Source organism: Macrotis lagotis, chromosome 1 (assembly GCF_037893015.1).
Source record: "Macrotis lagotis isolate mMagLag1 chromosome 1, bilby.v1.9.chrom.fasta, whole genome shotgun sequence".
Taxonomy (NCBI): domain Eukaryota; kingdom Metazoa; phylum Chordata; class Mammalia; order Peramelemorphia; family Peramelidae; genus Macrotis; species Macrotis lagotis.
In genome coordinates, this window is record NC_133658.1 from 579500023 (window position 1) to 579521554 (window position 21532).

The 21532-nt window shown below is 37.8% G+C and overlaps 1 protein-coding gene across 9 annotated transcripts in view; it reads left to right on the forward strand.

Moving 5' to 3' along the window:
* KALRN (kalirin RhoGEF kinase) overlaps positions 1 to 21532 on the forward strand; it is a 1044937-nt gene that overhangs the window by 307967 nt on the left and 715438 nt on the right. The gene's annotated exons all lie outside the window — the stretch shown is intronic.

Here is a 21532-nt window from a genome sequence, read left to right on the forward strand (position 1 = left end):
AGTTCAGAATGGCTAGGCAATATGAGTAGGTTAAAGAGAGTAATGTAAAGTCAAGTTGGACAGCTAGGTTGGAACCAGTTTGTTGAGGGCTATGAGTGTCTGTCTAAGGAATCTGGACTTTGATCAGTAGGCAATAGGAAACCATTATAGATTTTTGAGCAGGTAAGGGTCATGAAGGACACTACCCATGAAAAATAGTAATCTGGCAGTGGGTTGAAGGAGGAATTAAAATGGGGAGAAACTCCAGTTGGAGATACCTAAGAGGAAGATCTGGTAATAGCCCAGGCAGAAAGTAATGACATTCTGAACAAGAGGTATTTATCAAGATAAATGAAAAATGAACTTGATAATGAATCTCATTAAATAATCTCATTAAAGATTGCCTTGAGTCTGCTTTGTTTATATAATACACATAGTAATATATGTATGGGACCAGTTAGTATTTTTCCATGTATTCCTTGTGCTTAGTAATTGATATTTGGTAGGGTGCTTTATAAGTGCTTTTTGAGTGATTTCACTAAAGTATTTGGTCTTTCTGGGAAAAGTGACTGGAAGATAACACAATTAGGTAGCTGTTTAAATAATGATATGCAAAGTCTATTAATTAATGACTTGTTATTCAGGAGCGAGGACTCTAGTGACACATCTCCTTGGTCCTGTTCGGTTCCATATTTTTGGCAATGAATTGGATGAGGACACACTGACAAAATATTCAGGGCTACAAAGTGGGGTGGGATAGGTTGCATTATGAATATGAGAACCAAGGATGAACACAACAATGATAGACAGAAGGGCTGGACTGAAGCCATATGTACTATAAGAGGGATAAATGGAAGGTCCAGTCATTAGGTCTAATAATTCACTTACACTTACAGTAAAAGATAGGTTGACCCAAATTGGCAGCAAGCAATACAGGTGAGAAAAATCTGAGTGCTGACTGCAAGTTGAACATAAATTAATAATGTGATGTGATTATTGACAAATATAATGCAGCAGTAACAGGATTATAGTATCACATCACAGGAATATAGTTTTTTCCCATGTTGGTCAAAACAACATGGAATACTGTATTCAGCTCTGGAGACTATGGGATAAGAGGAATCTTATATTCAGAGGAAGGAGCCCATGATGATAAGGGATTGTGAAGCCATCTTCCCCAAAGAACTACTGAAGGAACTGAAGATTTTTATTTCCAGAAGAGAAGAACGACACAGAAATATGCTAGCCACCTTCAGTATTTGAAGGATTGTGAAGAAGACACTAACTCTTCAAGGCAAAATCAGTACTAGTGAATTGAAATTTTAAGAACAAACTTTAAGATATGGAGCTATTTTTTTTAAATTGGGTGTAGGGTTGGCTAGGTTACACAGTGGATAGAGCACCAACCCTGGAGTCAGGAGTACCTGAGTTCAAATCTGGCTTCAGACACTTAATAATTACCTAACTGTGTGGCTTTAGGCAAGCCACTTAACCCCATTTGCCTTGCAAAATAAAACCTAAAGAAAAACCTAAAAATAAAATATAATAAAATATAATAAAATAAAACTGGGTGTAGGGGATCGGGAAGCAATCTTGTAAGATAGTGAGCTACATGTCATTGGAAGTATGTAAGGAGAGGCAAATAATTTCTGTCAGGAATGGGATAGAAATTCTGATATTAGGAAAAAGACTTGACTAGTGTAATATCAAAGGCCCTTCAATTTTAAGATTCTTCATTTCCATGAATATTCTTGTCAAGGTCAGTGACTGTTAGGAGTAGAGAAATAGCAAAAGTTTACTGGGAAAGATTTAATTTTGCCCCATTGTTTATTTCTTTAAATCTCAATCTTGTATGTCATTTTAAATGAAGTATTTTTTAAAAAGCAGTTGTTTTTAGTTATTTAATAAAGACTTGAGAAGGCAGCCTGGAGTTTTGGATAGAGGACTGACCTTGCAGTGAGTCTGGTCTGCCTGGGTTCATATTCTGTACTTGACCCATTCTGACCATGTTAGCCTGGCCAAGTAATGTAACATTTCAGTGCCCCTGCTCAACACTCTTAAGGCTATAATTTACTGAACAGTGGTTGATCTGCACTGGTTTCCTCACCAAGAGTTCCCTACAATTATGAAATCAAAGGTGTAGCCAAAAAATTTTAATTGTTTTATATACATATATAAAACAATTAAAATTTTTTGCAAATACATGCACACACACACACACACACACACACACACACATATATATAAATGTGTGTGTATGTATGTATGTATTTGCAACTGCATCATACTGAAGCGTTGAATTTTTACTCATGGCATTATGGAACCATTGAAGATTTATGAGTATTGTATATATAAGAAATGATAATCAGGCAATAGGTTGAAGAAAGAAATGGAGTAGAAAGAGACTGGAGTTGAAAATGGCAAATAAATGATAGGTGGAGCACTCTGGCTGTACATATATTTATATACCTACACATATACATGCATAAAATAAAATTGTACCTTGATTCAAAAAAGTCAGACTGTTGAAATAGCTTTAGGTTGACTAGACTAATATTAACCCTCTCCTTCCAACTCCAGTCCATTCATCCAGCCTTCCATCCATCCATCCATTTATCTTTCTATCTACCTATATACATATATACATATGTGCAAGACACTTCTGCTCACTGGTGGGAGTTAAACCTAGTTGTAGGCAAGGTAGGAGGGAGGAGAGACCAAGTAAGAGCAGCAGTAATTGCACCAGGGGTGGCCAGGTGAGTATGCTTGAGGGAGTTAACTCTTTGGGAATGGTGTGATCTTGAATGTTACCTGCTACTCAGAAAACTCTGCTGCTCAGAGTCCTTTCCAGTCTACCTTGTTGATAATTAGGTGACTGTTGATAATTAGGTGACTGCCATCCTCATTGCATAGGTGGGGCTCTATCTCTCTGGGGGAGGGGTTCTTAATAATGGGAGGGATCCATGAGTAGATTCTGGGGATCTGGAACCAGGATGAGAATAAAGATATATTTTCACTAATCTTAATTTTATTTGTGATTTTGTGCATTTTATTTTGTAAATCTAAAATATTATTCTGACTAGGGAGCCATGGAATAAACAGGTTATGAACCCACATCCTATTGAATACAGAGGGCATTTGGGCAGTCACAAATGATCTGAGTGGAATCCTCAGGAGCTACCTTCAGAGATGACCTTATACTGTGATTCTCTTTCTAAGACTATGCTTTTGGGGTCTCATTTTGGGAAATTTTGATTAAAGTATCTTCCCTTTTTTGCCAGATGCAGCCCTCCCTACTTCTCCTTTTTGCCCTGTTGCAAGTCTTACTTGATTTAGTGAAAATAATCTGCTTGTAACTTCATCTTATGAATCCCAAAGATGTGGAATAATAATATCTTCCACTTTATAATATTTTAAAGTTTATGTACATTATCTCATTTGAACTGTGTAAGAATCCTTGTGAGACAGGTCAGATTGTGGGATAGTCTATATTTTATAGGGGAGAAAGCTGAGAGTCAGATTCAGTAACTCATCCATGGCTCTGCCAATGACTGGTCAGTGGCAGAGGTGTGATCTCACTATAGGTCCACAATGTATTCACACCAGCACACTGTCTCCTACAGGCACTACTCTGAGTGTGAATCGTTATCCATGAAACTTAATGTTCACCTTGGCTCTCTCTGACTCCTTCTCCAGGTAGGAACCCCCAGAGGACAGGATCCTCCATCCATGTTCGTTTCTTTGCATTAATGAAAGATACACATAAAATGCTAAGGATAATGCTGATGTCAGGCTTGAAGATCATTTTTGGCAGCATGTTTGTCTTTGTTCACATGTTTCCCCTGGGGAAAAGTGGAAGGAATGTGTATAAACTGCCTACCCAGGAACACCTGGCCTTGTAGGGTTGGACTGAGGGCCACATCTGAATTTCAGAGGTTAGGAGGAGGGGTATTGTTGAACATGTTAAAAAGTCTTGGCATTGGATAGTTGGTCAGAGGCCAGACATTTGCAATTGAGAATTGGTTTCACTCTGAGCTAGTTTGTATTAGTTTTTGTTTTAAGACATAAATTTGAAGTTTTTGCCTGAGAGGGCATTCTCTTCCATCCCTGCCATTTCAGTCCAGTCAATAATTCCCTTGATAACTTGAGTTGTATTTCTTTATTGTAGGGAGAAAGAAAGCATGGTAGAGTGTGGGGTGGGGAGGATTAGATTTTGTATCAGGAAAGAACATTCATGCCAGTTTCAAATCCTGGTTCTGACAGTTTATAATTGTGTGACTATGGCCAACTCATCCCTCTGAGCCTCAATTTCCTCATTTCTGAAATGGGGTAGCAGCAATAGTACTTGCCTCACAGGGTTATTATAAATATCAAGTGAAATAAAGTTTAAATGGTGTTTTGTAAATCTCAAAACAATAAATAAATGCCAGCCTGTGGCTTTTCAGTTGTGCCTGACTTTTTGTGACCCCATTTGAGGTCTTCTTGGCAAAGATATTGGAATGGTTTACCATTTCCTTCTCCAGATCATTTTACAGATGAGAAAATTGAGGTAAACAAAGTTAAGTGATGAAAGCTGGATCTGAATTCAAGAAGATGAATCTTCATGACTCTAGGCACTGTACTGCCTAACTGCTCTGAAATGTCCACTGTTACAGTGCAATAGTTGAGGTATTTGCCATAATTTTGAATATCTGATTTTGTAATGATAGTCTTCCAGAGTCTACTGGTTGAACTATATGTGCAATTCAGGTAGCTGTACCCAGGTTAAAAAAGGATTATTTCATTGATGGTTACATATGCCATATTGTTAAGCTTTCTCCAAACTGATCACCAAAGAGAGAGTAGAAATAGAGCATAAGATAGTCACTTTAAAATATACAACGATTTACTAAACTAATCTAATAATGATCAACCTGTAATTGATATTTGTTCTTCATTCTCAAAGAAGACCATGGCATTAGGAAAGGTGATGACATAACAAACACATGAATTAGATTTGAGTAAGGAGGTACTGTGCTAAGTCACTAGTTTCACTTTGTCCTGCAGAGTCATCTGGGTCCAGTGGTCAGATATGAATCAGGATGATTGGAAATGGCAGGAATGTGAGGTAGTCAGGGTTAAGTGGATTGCTCAAGGTCACACAGCTAGTAATTAGCCAGTGTCGGAGACTAGATTAGAACTCCCATTCTCCTGATTCCAAGGCTAGTGCTCTATCCACTATACCACTTGATTACTAATTACTAATATTTTAATAGTACCTTTAAGGGGAAAATATAATTTAGAGCACGATCTGAAGAAATAAAACTTCACAGCTACAAAGTAAATTTTGTTTCACTCAAATTTCAACTACTACCTCATATAACCATAGTTTCTCATATTCTGTTTTAAGGAGAATTTTTCATTTTACACACACACACACACACACACACACACACACACACATATATTCCAAATAGAAACTCAGGCTTTGTAGGTTCTTTCTTATGATAGATGAGTGATTGTCCTGCTGGTAGTTTCTTAGGGAAAGAATTTTTGACAGCTTCTTACTAATCTAAATACCTTTTTTGAATGGAAGATAACTTCTCTCTGTAAGTATATATCTGCAATAGAATGACTCCCTTATGACTTTTTCCTATTCAGGAAAACATTCTTTCTCTGAGTTCTCTCTTCCTTGGAACTGAAGATACTAATTAATTCCTTTCACACAAATGGGTTTCCTTTCCCATTCCCTTTCCAAGCTCTGATAAATTCTATAATTTTTTTTTAAATTTTCTGCAGGCCACTGGTACATTATAAAATTAAATTTCTTTTCATTTTAAAGAATGGAATGTTGGACCTGAAAAGGACCCCAGAGATCATCTGGGTAAGCCATATCATTTGAAAGGTGAAGAAGTTAGGGACAAAAGTGGAACTAAAATTCAAGTTTCCTAGAACTCAAATGTTCTTTTGGGTTTTGTTGTTATCATTCTGTTATTTTGTCATGTCTGACTCTTTTATGACTCCATTTGGATCCTGGAGGGATTTGTCATTTCCTTCTCCAGCTCATTTTACAAACGAGGAAATCAGGCAAACAGAGTCAAATGACTTTTTCTGGGTTGCACAAAAAGTAAGTGTCTGAGACCAGATTTGAACTCAGGAAGGTGATTCTTCCTGACTCCATGATTAGCACACTATTTACTGGATCAACTAGCTGCAATTTGGGTACCCCTGTGTCAAATTCTTTCACCATAGTTTTCAACCTCTCTGGGCCTGAAGACTGAAAAGTGAGGGGAAAATGTTAGCTCTTTTTCATCATCAAAAGAGTGTAATATCAGAAGTTATCTTCCTAGGTCTTGAGATCTGATGTATTTCCTATCTTGTTCTTTAGATGGTTTGGTTATCCCAGATGCTTTCTTCTAGACGCCTCTCTTACTAGATTCCCAAACATCTCTTTTCTTTATTCTGCTGTTCTTCATAAACATTCTTCATACCATGCCAGGGTCTTTTGAACTCTGATCCAGTTTCTAACTGATAAGAGTCTTCCTAGGCAGCAGGACAATAAAATGGGTCTTTCTAAATGGGTCTTCAGTTGAAAAGAGGATTTAGAAAACATTATTAGTTCTAAATGATGACCATCATAAGGTACAATCAGTTTTCTTCAAAATTACAGTGACTGGGCTCTGAGGATTTCATTTCCAGGTACTCACAGAACTTACATGTTCATTGGTCAAATCACAGACAGTTCTAGGAAGAGAATCAACAACCCCTGTTTCTCAGTCTGACTTTCCAGCTTCTAAGCTATAATATACTCCCTCATGGCTTACAATGTTCTCTTTCTCTGAGGAGTCAAGTTCTGAAATGGACAGGAATGTCGAACCCAGACTCAGATCATAGGATATAGATTTAGAATTGGCAAGGACATTTCATCTAGTCAATCAGTCAATCAACATTTATTAAGTGCCTACCATGTTTTAATTACAACTCTATCTTACAAATGAGTAAATTGAGGCCCAGAGAGGTTGTGAGATTTTCCTAAGATCACACAGGTGATAAGTAGAAGAATTGGGATTTTAAGTCTATTCTGCAATCTCTTTGTTGACCTCCCCATACAGCACTCTTCCCCTTCACAAGTTTGGACACTTTGATTAATTGGGCAAGTTACTTAATCTGTCTCAGAGGAAGCCTCAGTTTTTTTTGTTTGTTTGGTTTTTGATTTTTGCTTTGAGATACTACCTACCTCATAGAATGGTAGTGAGAAAAGTTGTTTTGTAAACTTTAAAGCTTTATATGAATGTGGAAATAAAAAATAGACCCTGCTAACCTTCTTTTGCAGTGTGGAAGGGATAACCATACTGTGTTTGAGACACATTCTGGACTCAGTAATCCTGGGTTTTTCACTTAACCACAAAATATCCTAAACAAGTCATTAAAATTGTAAAGTGCAGAGCAAGATCTGCATTGGTACAGGGCATTTCTACATTGGTAGCTACCTCTATACAAGTGAAACAAGGGTAGTCCTTCCACCCCCCCCCAAAGATGCCAAGTACTGAAGGGTAGAGAGAAAAGGATTACAAAAACAAGAACAACAAAAGTCATTTCTCTTAAGTAAATTGCATCCCGCTGAAGGAATACACATGAACCATTAAGTAACAAGCAGGTAAATTGGAGAATATATTGAAAACTTATTAGTTGGAAGAGGGGATATATAAGGAAAGACTTTGCTTAGGAGGTGATTGACCTGACTAACCCTTGAAGGATGCTGATGATTCTTCTGTCCCTCCCTCATGATTATTTGCTGCTTTGGCTCAATGATGATGGTATGGAGAGAGGCCTGGTCAATTAAACAAAGACAGAAGAGAGGGAGTGGAGTTGAAGGACCGGGGTAGACTTAGTTTTGGCAGGGAGGAGAGCCACCTCATCCTCTGAGATGAAACCTGCCAAGCCTTTGGGAACTGTGAAAGTCATTCAGTCTCTTTTATTCCTGTGAATGACAACTTCCTACTTTTCATTATTGACTTTTAGAGAATGAGAGGAATAAACAGTAAGTGTGCACTTGATTAGAGAGAAGATAAAGTTCAAAAACTGATCCTCTTAAATGTTTTTGATTTTTCCAACTTTGTAAGGACATTTCTCTCATTAAAGAGAACACATGGATTTCCCATCTTTAGATGTCTTCATCTTTAGCCAATGCTCCCTTCCTTCTCTGGCACAGAATATTGCCCACATCCTTTGTGAAGAATGTAAAGCTCAAACTGACCAGAGAAGAATTGGGGGAGGGATCAGAGGTTTAGGTCTAGAGTTGGTGGCATCTCAGAAGTCATCCATGCCAATCCCATTTCACAGATAAGGAAATTAAGATCCTTCCTACAAGCCTTGTCATCTTTCACCTGGACTATTGTCTACTTCCAGTTGGTCTCCCTAACTCAGGTTTCTCCTCACCCCAACCCATTCAGCTTCCAAGGCGATTTTTCTAAAGCATAGATCTGACCACACCATGCTCCTACTTAATAAATTATACTGGCTCCTTATTATCTCCAGGATAAAATATAAAATCTTCAATTTGGTTTTTAAAACCCTTGCAACTAATTCCCTACCTACCATTCTAGTCTTCTACTTTTCTTCTCTCTAAACATCAAACATCTCCATACTGTGTATCTGAACACACTGCTTGACCTGCTTTTCCTCACATATACATATAACATTCCATTTTTAGACTCTATACTTTTGCCAGGCTGTTCCCTATCCCTGGAATGCTTTCCCTTCTCACCCCTGAATGTCAGTTTTTCTGACTTTCTTCAAGATTTAACTTTGTTCAAGTCCTACCTTTTGTAGGGGCACATTCCCTTTCCTCCCCCTTCCCTCTTATATTGTACATATCTTGTAACTCCATGGTTATTTGCATATGGTTTCCCCCATTACAATGTAAACTCTTTGAGGGCAGGGACCACCTTTTACTTCTCTCTGTATCTCTCTTACATAGTATCTGATGTACTTAAGTACTTAAATATTTGTGGATTGATTGGCCAGCACTGTCAGACTGTATCAGAAATGGGGTTTGACCCCAGGTCCCATGATTCTGGAATCATGGGTCTTTCTACTCTACCCATTGCCTCTCCATTAAATCACCTGGTTATTGTTTGAGAGCTAGAAGGAACTATAGGAATCATCTAGTTCAATTCCCTCCTTTTATAGTTGAAGAGTAACAGATTGACTCAATTCCTAACCCAAACTACACATGTGATGACAACTTTTCTGAAAGCAGCATGAGTTTAGTATAAGGCCTGGGCTTTATTTTCCATTCATCCATCCATCCATTGATTCATTCACTTATTTATCCTTTCAATCCCCCTGAATAATTGATATAGTGACCTCTCAGAAAAGAGAATGGGTTTTCTAGTGGAGGGAGTGTGGAAGACTGAACTTGGAATCAGAATAATATCAGGAGTCCCATTCCTGGAAGACATTGATTCTAGCTCCATCCCTGTTACTAATACCTCTGCCATCTTGGGGAACTTACTTGACCTTTTTTTTGAGTACCATTTTCTTCATCTGCAAAATAGTCATGAAAAGAGATATCTTGTCTATCTCACAGTTGTGAGAAAAGCACTTTATAATTGTGAAGTGGTAGAGACATGTTAGATGTTAAAGATCTCAGAATTATATCAATCCTTATGTAGATCCTGTACTAAGAATTAGCTCTACAAAGAAAAATAGAGAATAGTCTCTTCCCTCAAATGTATATTCTGCTCTAGAGAGAACATATATGGGGTGTCCCAAAAGCCTTAGTATGGTTTTATTGTACTTTGTGGGATACCATGAATATCCATAGGAAAAATAAAAGTTATGAACAAAGCTATGCAAAGTGACCTTAGAGGGAAAGGGTCTAGTGTCCTAGGGGGACCCTGAAAAGTATCTTATAGTAGGAAGTATTTGAGCTGAGTTTTGAAGGAAGGTTGGCATTCTGAGAGGTAAAAATTAGGATCAGGAGTATTCCAGATAAGGGTGGGGTTTAGATGAAGATGGACATCCTGAAGAGATTCTCTTCCAGGAATGGGACTCCTGATATTATGAGTATATAGTAAAAGGATCAGGTTTGGATTAAGAGTCATGTCTTCAGCTATTCTGGCATATTCCCAAGCCTTACTTTGGAGATCTCAGTGTAGACAAAGAGAAGGAATACCTGAGTATTAGATTTATTCTCTGTCCTGATATCCAAAGCATAATCCTGATATCTAAAGCATAAACTTACAATGCTTGGTGTCCAAAGCCACAATATTTTCCCTGACTACAGATAATTGATTTTGATATGACTATGACATCATTAACTAGTTGTTTACTGTCTCTTAAGATATAGTTAGTTTGGTGTGTTCTGTGATGTTATTTGGTGCTTGACATATTCAGTGTCTTTCAATTCTCTAGAAAAATGATTTGATGTTATATAGTTTTGAATCTTCTGAGTAATCTATAAACCTTTGACTTTGTTTCCTTCCCAAACCTGAGTCATATTTTCTGGTGTAGTTTTTATAGCCTTCTCCTGTTGGCCCACCTTCACATTCAAGTCCCTGAGTCTCAAAATATATAATGACTTGGCTTTGAGAATATTGTCAAGTTCTGCATATAATTTCACTTCCATTTCATCTTTCCCAATAGAATTTGGCATGTAAGCAGCAATTATCTTAATGGTAGTATTTTCCTTTTGCTCATCATGAACATTTAGAGATGAGATGACCAAATATCCCATGAAATGTTGTTTCTTGTTGCTTTTGGGTACAAGATGAAGCCAACTTTGCTAGCTCCTTCATTTAACTGTCCAAGGAGAACCTATGAGTCATCCTTCCATTTTAATAGAAAATTCTTTTTGACCTCTGATTTTGTTTTACAGGAATATCAATTTTGGTTTGGATCAATCCTTAGAACTTTATATTTAGAGCTAGAGGGAACCTTAGAAGACTTCTGACCCATCATTTTACAGATGAAGAAACTAAGAAAATTTGAGTGATTGGCTTAAGGCATTACAGGGTCAGAGGCAAGAATAAATCCAAGTCCTCTGACACCAGATTAGATGCTTTTTCCATTGTACCATACTTCTTTCTCATCCGGGATATATTCACCTATGGGTCATTGAATAAAGATCTCACTCTTAGCATCCTGATATTTGAATTTATGTTTATTGAAGGTCTAAAATCCATGATTCTAACCACTGTCTCTTTCCCATCATTTCACAAGGGTCAATATTAAATTGAAAAGGGGTTACAGAGGATCTTGGTTCATTTAAAAGTTTTTCTTTATTTCTTAGGTCACCATATACAAAAAAGTGCCTGGCCTGTTGGTGATGAACCTCCCCATATTTGATTAGTTGGTCTTTGAATGGTAGATTTAATCTTTGTTATAGCAATATTTATACTGTTTCTAGTTTAGTAAACTGGAGAGAGCTTATATTCTGCTGGTATAGTCTTTATGAACCCAATGTCACCTCTATAACATGAGAAATCATCAAATTAGAACCTTTTAGATAGCTGGTTATATACATCCTTAATATTATCTTTTATGCTATTTTTTGTGTCCAAGTCATCAATGATGATATGCTGCAACCTGCTCATGCTAATCATGCATTTTTTAGATTGCCTTTTTATTTATTCATGGTTGATTTTTCCTAGATTATAGTATTTTAAGAATTATTGTCATTTATTATCACCAGAAGAATATTGGTATTAAAGGGATAGATTTTTCTGGTATCTATCAGTTTGGTATTATTGAAAGATCTATATATTTCTCAAATATGACAAAACCTTACCTCTTTTTCCTCCTCAATTCTGAGTTCAGCAGGATGTCCATCTCTCTAGCACTATTTTCACTTAAGCATTCTGACAGATTTACTTTATGGGTTACCTGTCAGCTACATGTCAAAACCTGGACAATAGTCATTTTTGTCTGACAACCATTTCTGGTAAATAAATGTTTCCTTGGTTTATGCATCCTGATGTCAAAAAATCAGAAGATGATTGAATAAAATTATGCCAACAACTACATCTTTCATAGAGTACCATATAAATTTAACATGTGAAGGAGATATCTTCTCCTCTTAAGGAGAGGCTGTGGGATACATTTTATTCTAATGAGACAAATGCTTTTGAAAGATTTTTTTAAAAAAGTAGGCAGTAGGAGAAAGTATTCAGACAGTGATTACCATAAACATGTATTCTTTTATAAAAATTAGAAGTATGCTTCCTTCTCATAATTTCATCAAGGAAGCCCTTGATATATCTGTAGACCATTTTTGTAAAGATTATAAAAATATGAAAAGCAGGTATATGAGATGATAATTCTTGATAACTTCTCAATCACTTTAATTTTTGTAAAAGCACCATGTGCTATCTTTCCTATCTTTGGAATCTTTCAGTAAGATACTTTTGAAAATCAAATTATGAATACTTTATAATTGCATCATTTCCATCACAAATTATTTCCCTCTGATTTTGGCCAGGTCCTAATATCACCTTCTAAAGTACAATTCCTATTTCCTCATGGTTGCTAGTTCACCTGTTAACCAAGATTATTGCAGTCATAGATTTAAAACTCAGAAAAATATTATCAATCATTTAGACTAATGTTACAAATAAAGAAATTGGACTCCAGAGAGATAAGATGACTTGCTATATAAGTTATTTAGCTAGTGTCATGGAATTTAAACTCAGGTCCTTTGACTTAAAATCCATTTGTGATACTACTGAAAATTACCTCTCAGGATATTTAACTACTATGGAATCCAAATGTGCAGTTCAGCTATTGTTGCTGGTGAAAATATTACTGTAGAAGCACTAGCAAATTTGTTTCCTTTTTTTTCTCCTTCTGTTTCATCTACAAATAGTCTCAGGATGATCTGGCTTAGCTGTATATCATGCCAAGCTCTCTGCAGGCTTATTTTCTCCTCAATTGACTTTTCAACATTATGAGAGGTGATATTGCTCCTAGCCTTCTGTCCTTTTCTGTAATGTTTTGCAAATGAATGTGTAGTTTGAATGGTGCTGACCGTGGCTGCCATGTCTGTCCACTTGGCAAAAATGATTAGTTGTGTCCTGACTGAATTGATTTCTGAGATATTTTTTCCACTTTGTTCTAGTGACTCTTGCCTTGGTTAAACTGTTCTGAAAAAAGAGGATAGGTTTATTATTCTTCCTCCTCCTCCAAGATATCTGAATAGATATCTTGGTTAAAAATGTTTTGGTTGGTGCTTCTTATCAAATGCAATGTCTTTTCTTCTTTCTCTATTTTCCCTTTAATATAATTTTTACTTTGGCTTCTGCTGATCCCAGATTTTGATCTCATTATACATAGAGTTGATTCTGAACTTCTCCTAAATTCTATGTCTATAGCCAGTCATTTCTTGGGTGTTTCATTTCTTGTGATTCTATTTGGTGATTACCACATGGATGGTGCCATATGGAAAGGTCATTGACTCTGGGAAGGTTCAAGTTGATGAGTTCAAATTCTGTCTCTGATGCTTTTAACTTGTGAACTCGAGCAATTCAACTGATCTCCTTGGACCTCAGTTTCATAGTATGTAATGAAAGGGTTAAGTGACCCCCCCCCAGTCCCTTCCTGTCATAGATTTATGGTCTTATGAACCTACATCTCACCACTTCTAATATGCTTTATGATGAAAGCATATGTGATATATAGGTATGAAGTTTTTTGAGTCATATACTAATCTAATTTTTTTTTATTTATTGATCCCAAGTTATACTTTTAACATAGTTTTCACCAACTTTTCCTGTCCTTATTTAACACTGAAGACATGGACTTTTGAGGTATATGTATACTGAATTTAGAAGATCTTGTCAAGGTCTTTTTAGGAATTATTCATCTGCCACAGTCCGGATAATCAAGTAGCATACAATAGTAGTAACAATAATAACAACTAGTATTTATATAGTAATCTCAGATTTGCAAAGCACTTTCTGTGTTATCTCTTTCTTTGCCTCTTGAAGGAGAGCCAGGGAACACTTTTTTGATTTAGTTCCAACATCTTTGTGTTTGTGAGTTTCATTATTTCAAGAATGTCAATATTGATGTGGTTCAGTTCATCCAATTAAACATATCTTCTGGTGGTTTTCATATATTTTTTGCTCTGGTAGACGTGCCATATGGTCATGACACTGTATTATTCTTTGCTGTACAAAGTTAATGCACTCAAGGGAAGAGTTGGGTGACTTGTATATGTATATGCATTCACAAGTATGGTTTTGAACAGTTTGAGGAAGACTCACGTGCAAGAGATTGCAAGTGTAAATTACATATAATTCACAGTAGATTTAGCTGAAACAAAATGTGGTATGCCCTTTGAAAACTTCTGGTTGACTTCCTCATCAATTGATAAAAGTTATATGTTAATGATGATGTTTATCCTTCATTTTCAAAGAAGACAATGATATCAGGGAGGTGACAACATGACAAGCACATGATTTGGATTTGAGCAAGTGAGGCTGTGCAAAGTCACCAGCCTCACTTTCTCCTCCTGGAGTCATCTGGGTCCATGGCCCTTGATGTGAGACAGTCAGTGTCCAGTGACTTACCCACGGTAACATAACTACTAGTGTTAAAGTTCTGAGGCCAAATAGGGCATCAATTAAATCACTTTTTGTTGATGACCTAAGTGTTATGTGATTCTTAACATTCCTCTGTCCTTTCCTCCTTTTAATTTGATTTTAAATTTTTTTTAATTAAATTTTAGTTTTTGATTAACAAAAAATTATTTTTTCCCTCCACAACAATACATTGATCAAATTTCTTAAGTCCTTCAAAGTTTTTTTTACAATGTTATTGTATAAATTAATTTGTTCTGCTCACTTCATTCTGCATTGATTCATACATGCCTTCTGAGGTTTCACTGAAATTGTCCCTTTGGTCATTTCCCTCTGTCCCCTTTTCACCATTCTGAATATTGACTTCAGAAATAGGAGGAGCCTTCATAGGATTAAAAGTCTTTAAAAATCATTTTGTTTTTGTCCATGGTGGGGGGGGCGGGGAGAAAGGGGAGGCACTCACCATGGTTAAAATAATCACCATCTAGTGGTCAAATTTCTAGTGATGAGTCTCTGACCTTAACTGAATTAACCTTCTTCAAAGAACCCTTATCTGGACTATGATTCTAAGCTTCTGTTGACATAGCTTTTTTAGAAACTGATATGTCTTGAAACTTGATACAATTTTGTATCCTTGAGCGGATTCTTAAACCAACATAGAGATTAAATCACCTGAAACTTAACAGGAAGTACCAACAGATGGGTCAAGTCTGCTAAGTAGAATAGGCATTGAATAGAGGGCAGCACTATGCTTTCCAAGTTAGGGAACATTTGTGGAAAATATAGGTCCTCCAGATCTGTTGAAATGAATCAAGGAAATTATTTGGTGAGCTGGGGTAGGGAAAATGATCCATACTTAGGAAATAGATTAGGAGACAGTTTTATTGAGATAAAAATAATTAAAATTTCAAAGTGGAAGGAAGGTTGGAGGTAGGATTATTGTGGAATTCTTGAGAGGAATTTGTTACATTTTCACTAAGAATTTATACCTTGGAAATTGATAATGACCACTAATTATGGTTTAATTTATTTTTGATTGTCTAGATTTAGAAAGTGATGGAGAAAATGTTAACAGTATAGACTTTGCAATGGATAGAGTAATCTGGTGAAGTCAGGAAGCTTCATTTTACTGAGTGCAAATCTGGCCTCAGATACTTAGTATCTATGTGATCCTGGGCAAATCAATTACTGTATTTCCTCATTATAAGATGCTCCCATGTATAAGATGAATCTTAATTTTGGGGCCTGAAATTTGAAAAAAATGAATTACATTAAGTTATGGAGCCCAAGTTTTATTCATTATGAAATTCAAAACCTCTGCTCATAGCTTTCAGGCATCTTTTGGGCAAGTCTGGTGCATGGACGCATGCTTAGTCCATTCTGTTTCATGGACCTGAGGCAACAATTGGGTCCTCCTTTGAAATCAGTCACTTCTTTTTCATCAGAAATTCTTCTTTGCCTCATACTGAACCATCTTTGTGGAAACAAGAATTCCACTGGCCCTTTGCTCTTCAATCCATATTTTCAATTTCCTCTCTAACTCAGGCCATTTTGCTGACTTGCCTCTCATGGCCTTCTTCTGCCATAATCTTTTCAGTAGGATTTCTTCTTCCCATGGTCATTCCAGGATTGTTTTCTCAGTTGGAAGAGAACCACACTGACATTCAGCAGCATGATTTCCATTCACTTTTGCAAACTATCACTTTGAACTTGAATTTAGCATTGTATGAAAATCTTTTCTGAGCCATTTCTGGGCAGGATGTAGCAAAATGTAACCTAATATACTGGTAACAAAATATAATGAGCTCAAACACAGGTATGAAAAATTGGGAAGTACAAGTAAAAAAATCTGCAGCCACTATATAAGATACTTCCAGTTTTTAAACCCCAAATTTTTCAAAAGAGGGTACATCATACATGGGGAAATATGGTAAACCTGTTTGTCTCAGTTTCCATCTGAAAAGTGAGCTAGAGAAAGAAATGGCAAAAGTATCTTTGCCAGGAAAACCCCAAGTAGGGTCTTGAAGAGTTGGGCATGACTGAAACAACTGAACAACAATGAAAACTTAAGTGTGTTGCACATACATTTCCATCCTCACTATCCCACAAGAATTGATTGTTAAATATTTATTAGCATATTCCTGCTAAGAAATAATCTAGTCCAATCCCTCCATTAAAAAAATAAAAGTGAAGCCAGAAAGATGAAATGCCCTTAGTTGTACAGTTACTTAGTGGCAGAGCCAGGGCATACAATTCAGTTCACCCAAATCCCAGCACAATATTTTCCACCATACCATATTTTCAGGCAAAAAAATAAGAGAGTCTTTTGTCTTCAATTCTCCACTCAGGAAAGATGGAAAGAACTATCTTGGCCCTATCTCAGTCTTGGATCTTGGAGATTGCTACATTTGTATAGTTCTATTCAGAAACTGAGCTATAACTTCCAACTGGAGAGTGTGAGAGAAAGGTCAGTGACCTGGAGTTTGAGTTTCCAGCTTGCCAAAATTAGGCTATTTCAATCCATGTGTTTAGAATTATCCTGGTAGATATTCCATCAAGAATAGGCAGATGGTTGAAAGAGGAAGAAATAAGACTAACTCAATTGCCTCCTCCATTGTGAACTGTGATTCATTCCATAAATTCAGACTAACGAAGTATGCAGAATGGAAGGGGAAACAGAGGCTGATGTTGGCAGACTTGAACCACAAGTGAATAGGTGTAAATCAAAGAAATGGTTGAGATCATTTGGTTCATTTATTCAGTAATTTCTGAGGATCTTTTATGGGCAGATTACTGGGTTAGGTTTTGTGGAACAAATTGGTATCTGGATGACTTTGTCTGTTTGGCCACAGATCCTGTTTCCTATCCTGTCCAGTCATTTATAGTATCATGGATCTTGAACTGGATGGACCCCAAATGTCATGAACCCCCTCATTTCATAAAGAAACTGAGCTCCAGGAAGGATTAAGTGCTCAAGACAAGGTCGTATCAGAGATGGAATTTGAATTCAGGTCCTCAAGACTTTTATCAGATACTTTCTATTGTACCATATTTTCTCCTTAGGAATTCATCAGGAAATTGTAGATGGTTAACTTTTCCTGTTACTTAAACCCCTCCTCTCCAATTTCCTCCAGGGACCATGCCCCACCTCCTTGAGAGTTAAGCTATTCAGTTTTGGGTTTGATGAGATTGGTGAGGGACAGAGGGAGGAAAAGTTCTTCCTTTTTGTATTTGTATCCTCAGTAAACACTTAAAGTTCCTCCCTCCCTCCCTCCCTCCCTTCCTCCCTCCCTCCCTTCCTTCCTTCCTTCCTTCCTTCCTTCCTTCCTTCCTTCCTTCCTTCCTTCCTTCCTTCCTTCCTTCCTTCCTTCTTCCCTCCCTCCCATCTTCCCCATCCTCCCATTCTCCCTTCCTCCCCCTCTTCCCTCTCCCCCTCTCTCCCCCCTCTCCCTCCCTCCCTCCCTCCCTTCCTTCCTCTCTCTCTCTCTCCTCTCTCTCTCTCTCTCTCTCTCTCTTTCTCTCTCTTCCTTCCTTCCTTCTTCCCTCCCTCCCATCTTCCCCATCCTCCCATTCTCCCTTCCTCCCCCTCTCCCCCCTCTCTCTCTTTCTTTCTTTCCTTCTTTCCTTCTTTCCTTCCTTCCTTCCTTCCTTCCTTCCTTCCTTCCTTCCTTCCTTCCTTCCTTCCTTCCTTCTTTCTCTCTCTCTCTTTCTCTTTTACTTTCTTTCCTTCCTTTGCTCTTTACCTCCCTCCACCTTCCTCCCTTCCTTCCTCATAAGGTTAAGAATCAGTACATATAGAAGTAACATTTACCTTGGGATAATCTCCACCATTGCATTGTTGAAATACAGCTGCCTTTTTGCTGCTGAATACTCCACCAGAATCCCATCAGACAAAGAGACTTCCCCTTGACTAACTATTATACAGAGTAGGGATACATGATCTTAGAGCAGAAAGGGCTCTTGGAGATCAAGTCCAACCTCATCATTTGACAGATGAGGAAACCATGGATCAGAGAAGAGAAGTAATTGGCTCAGGGTGATAGGGCTAACTGAGCAGAATTCAGGTGCTCTGAGAATGGTATTTCCATCTCTTCTGGAAGACCCGTCTTCCCTCTATCCTTATATTCTACCCTTATCTGCTCCTTGTCTATCTAAAAAGAGACATTAACCCTTCCAGTTTTACTTTGCTTGTAGCCCCAGTCCAAGCTGAGCTCCTCAAGGAAACAATAGCTCTTATCTTTTCTCCTAATTTTTACTCCCAGCCAAGGCTGAGCTGTGACTTTGGCCCTAGCTCTTTTGATTCTCTAAAAAGTCACTCTATCATCCTGGCCTGCTGGTTCTATTCAATTACATTTACTATTTCATTCTTCTTCTAATTGTTCCTTCTCCTTTTCCTTCCGCTACTTCCAACTGATCTGCCATTGGAGTTATTTGGAGTGATGCCTGCCCACTTATTTAACATTAAAAGTTACCTCTTCACAATGATTATATTCAACACAAGCTCTAGTCATTAATATTTCTAAAGTGCCATTTAACATAGATTTCACAGAAAAAGGAGCTTCTGTAGAGCAGAGATAGTATATATGACAGGAGAACTAGGCAAGGGAGTGGGGGGTTGGAAGCAGGAAGTACATAGCAATGATTTTTGATTTTTTACAATCCCCTGGTTGGATTGGGCTCAGATTCTGGTTCTGTTACTTTCCACTTTTGCAACCTTGGACAAGGTACTCAACTTCAATATGGCACTCAGTTTCCCCAACTGTAAAATGCAAATCTTTTTTTAGATTTAGGGAACTGGATGTCCTCAGAGATCCAATGGAATTCATTTGATTCATCTGTAAAATGAGATTGAATAAATGCTCTCCAAGGTCCTTTAAGCTTCAAAACTTCTGATTCCTTAAACTATTCCAGAAAAAAAAAAAGATTATTCAATTTGTTCAAATTAGTATAGACTCAACCACTGAGTGATCTAAAAGAAATCAGACAATGGGTTTAAAAGAATTGTAAACGATTTGCAGAATGTAAGTCTCTTGAGAGAATTCTGATTTTTGTACAATTTGACTTAGAATATAGTTTCTGAGGGGTTCATAGGATGTCTTAAAGTTGGGAGGGACCTAAGAGGAGCAGTGGCTTCATTTGGAAGATGAGGTAATCATAGCCCTAAGAAATGAAGAGATTTACATAAAGTCAAATAGTAAGTACCAAAATGAAGATTTGAGCTCAGGCTTTCAGACTCTAAGTCCAATGTTCTTTTCTTTTCATTTTTAAATAGCAGTTTTAAAAATTATGTTCAGTTCCAGATTGTTTTCTCACCTCTACCCTTCCACACCCACTGAGAAGGCAAGAGACACAATATCCATAATACATACGAAGTCATGGCCAATGCTGTTTTCACTATTGATAAATTCCTATTAAATGAATGAACGAAAAGAGATAAAATCCTTTCTAGCTTCCCCCTGTATAGGATTTCTTTCCAAGGTTCTGATGTATGATTCAAATATTTCAGCTGTATCTTTCTAAAAGATGGGTCTTGCCCTTGGCAGTTATGTCTGGACTTGGGAATTCAAGGCTATTTCAAACCTCCATCTATACTCTGGCAAGGGATAGACATTTACTCCTTCTCTGCCTTGTCTGGGCCTCTGCCTACCAAGGGAGGTGGAAAGAAGCAGGAAAAAAGCCTGCAAGCAGACACTGAAGGGGAAGGGGCTGTGACTGTGGCATGGGGATCAGCAGACAGTCTCCACTTCGGAGACTGTCTATGGGAGGGATGCCAGTGACCACAGCCCTCAAAAGAGAAGAGGAAGAAGCACTTTCCAAAGCAGCCAGAACAGCTGGTCCTTCATTTGGTGAACAGAAGGCTCACCTTCTGGTTCTGGGGAACCTGACTTGGGGCTGGGGGTAGCTGAAGGTACCCAGTGAGAAGCAGTTCAACCAGAGCTCCGATAAGGATAGGAGCTGTTTGGAGATGAATGTATAGATAGGGTTCTGTGTATTTAGAGGTGGGTGGGACAATAGAGAAGAGAAGGGGAGAAGTCCCTGGCTTCATTTTCAAGATTCTTTAGGCAGAGCCTGCTGCTGTAATATACTAGGTCTTGTGCTTCCCCAGCCTGGGCTCATGGGGTCCTTAGGATTGTAAAACCAGAGCAAGAGTCATTAGAGACATTCTCATTCAAACACTTTGTCAGATGAGAAAACAGACCCAGGAAAGTTAAGTGACTTAAAGTTATACAAGTCCTAAGAGTCAGAGGCAAGATTTGAACCCAGATCCCCCTGACTCCAGAGCCACAACTCTATCCACCGACCTGTCCATTTGGTTTTTTTCCACTTCTGACCCCAAGTTCTTTTGTTATTCAGGTCTTCTGGCAACCTTTGGGAAGTGGGTTTTGTCAGAGCATCCTAGAGCTAGGTGCAAGGGCTCCCTAACCCGCTGGAGTTCAATCCTCTGCCTTCAGGCAAGCTTTCCTCAAATAGGCTTAGTTATTCTGCCTGTTTTTCAGGGGTGGAGAGACAAGAGACTCTTTTCTTCTGAAAGACCTCTAGGGAGGCAATTCCAGTTTCCTTTGGCAAAAGATTTGTGTTCAATAGCCCTCATCTTGAGAAAAAGTGATTTTATGTCTTATCTCAGTTCTTCTGACTTGTTTCTGCTTCAGCCCATAAAGCAAATGGGGCAGATTTTGATAGAGCCCAGATCTAGATCAGAAGATCAGAACTGAGTCTCCTTCACTCTCCACCCCAGCTTTCCCTCCTTTAGGTTAAATCATTCCAATGTGCTAACTTGGCTTCAGAGGTTTCATTTTTCAGCCCTGAATTCTCTGCTTCTGCCAGGCCAACCACAGGTTATCATATTTCAGTTAATCATAAGTGAAAAAGGGCTATGGATGAGGATGGTGCAAGGAACATCCAAGAGTGGTGATGGGATCCTGTGTTTAGGATGGTGTCTCTGTGTGTGCATTTGTGCATGAATGTGAATGTGTTTTGGTGCATGTGTGTGA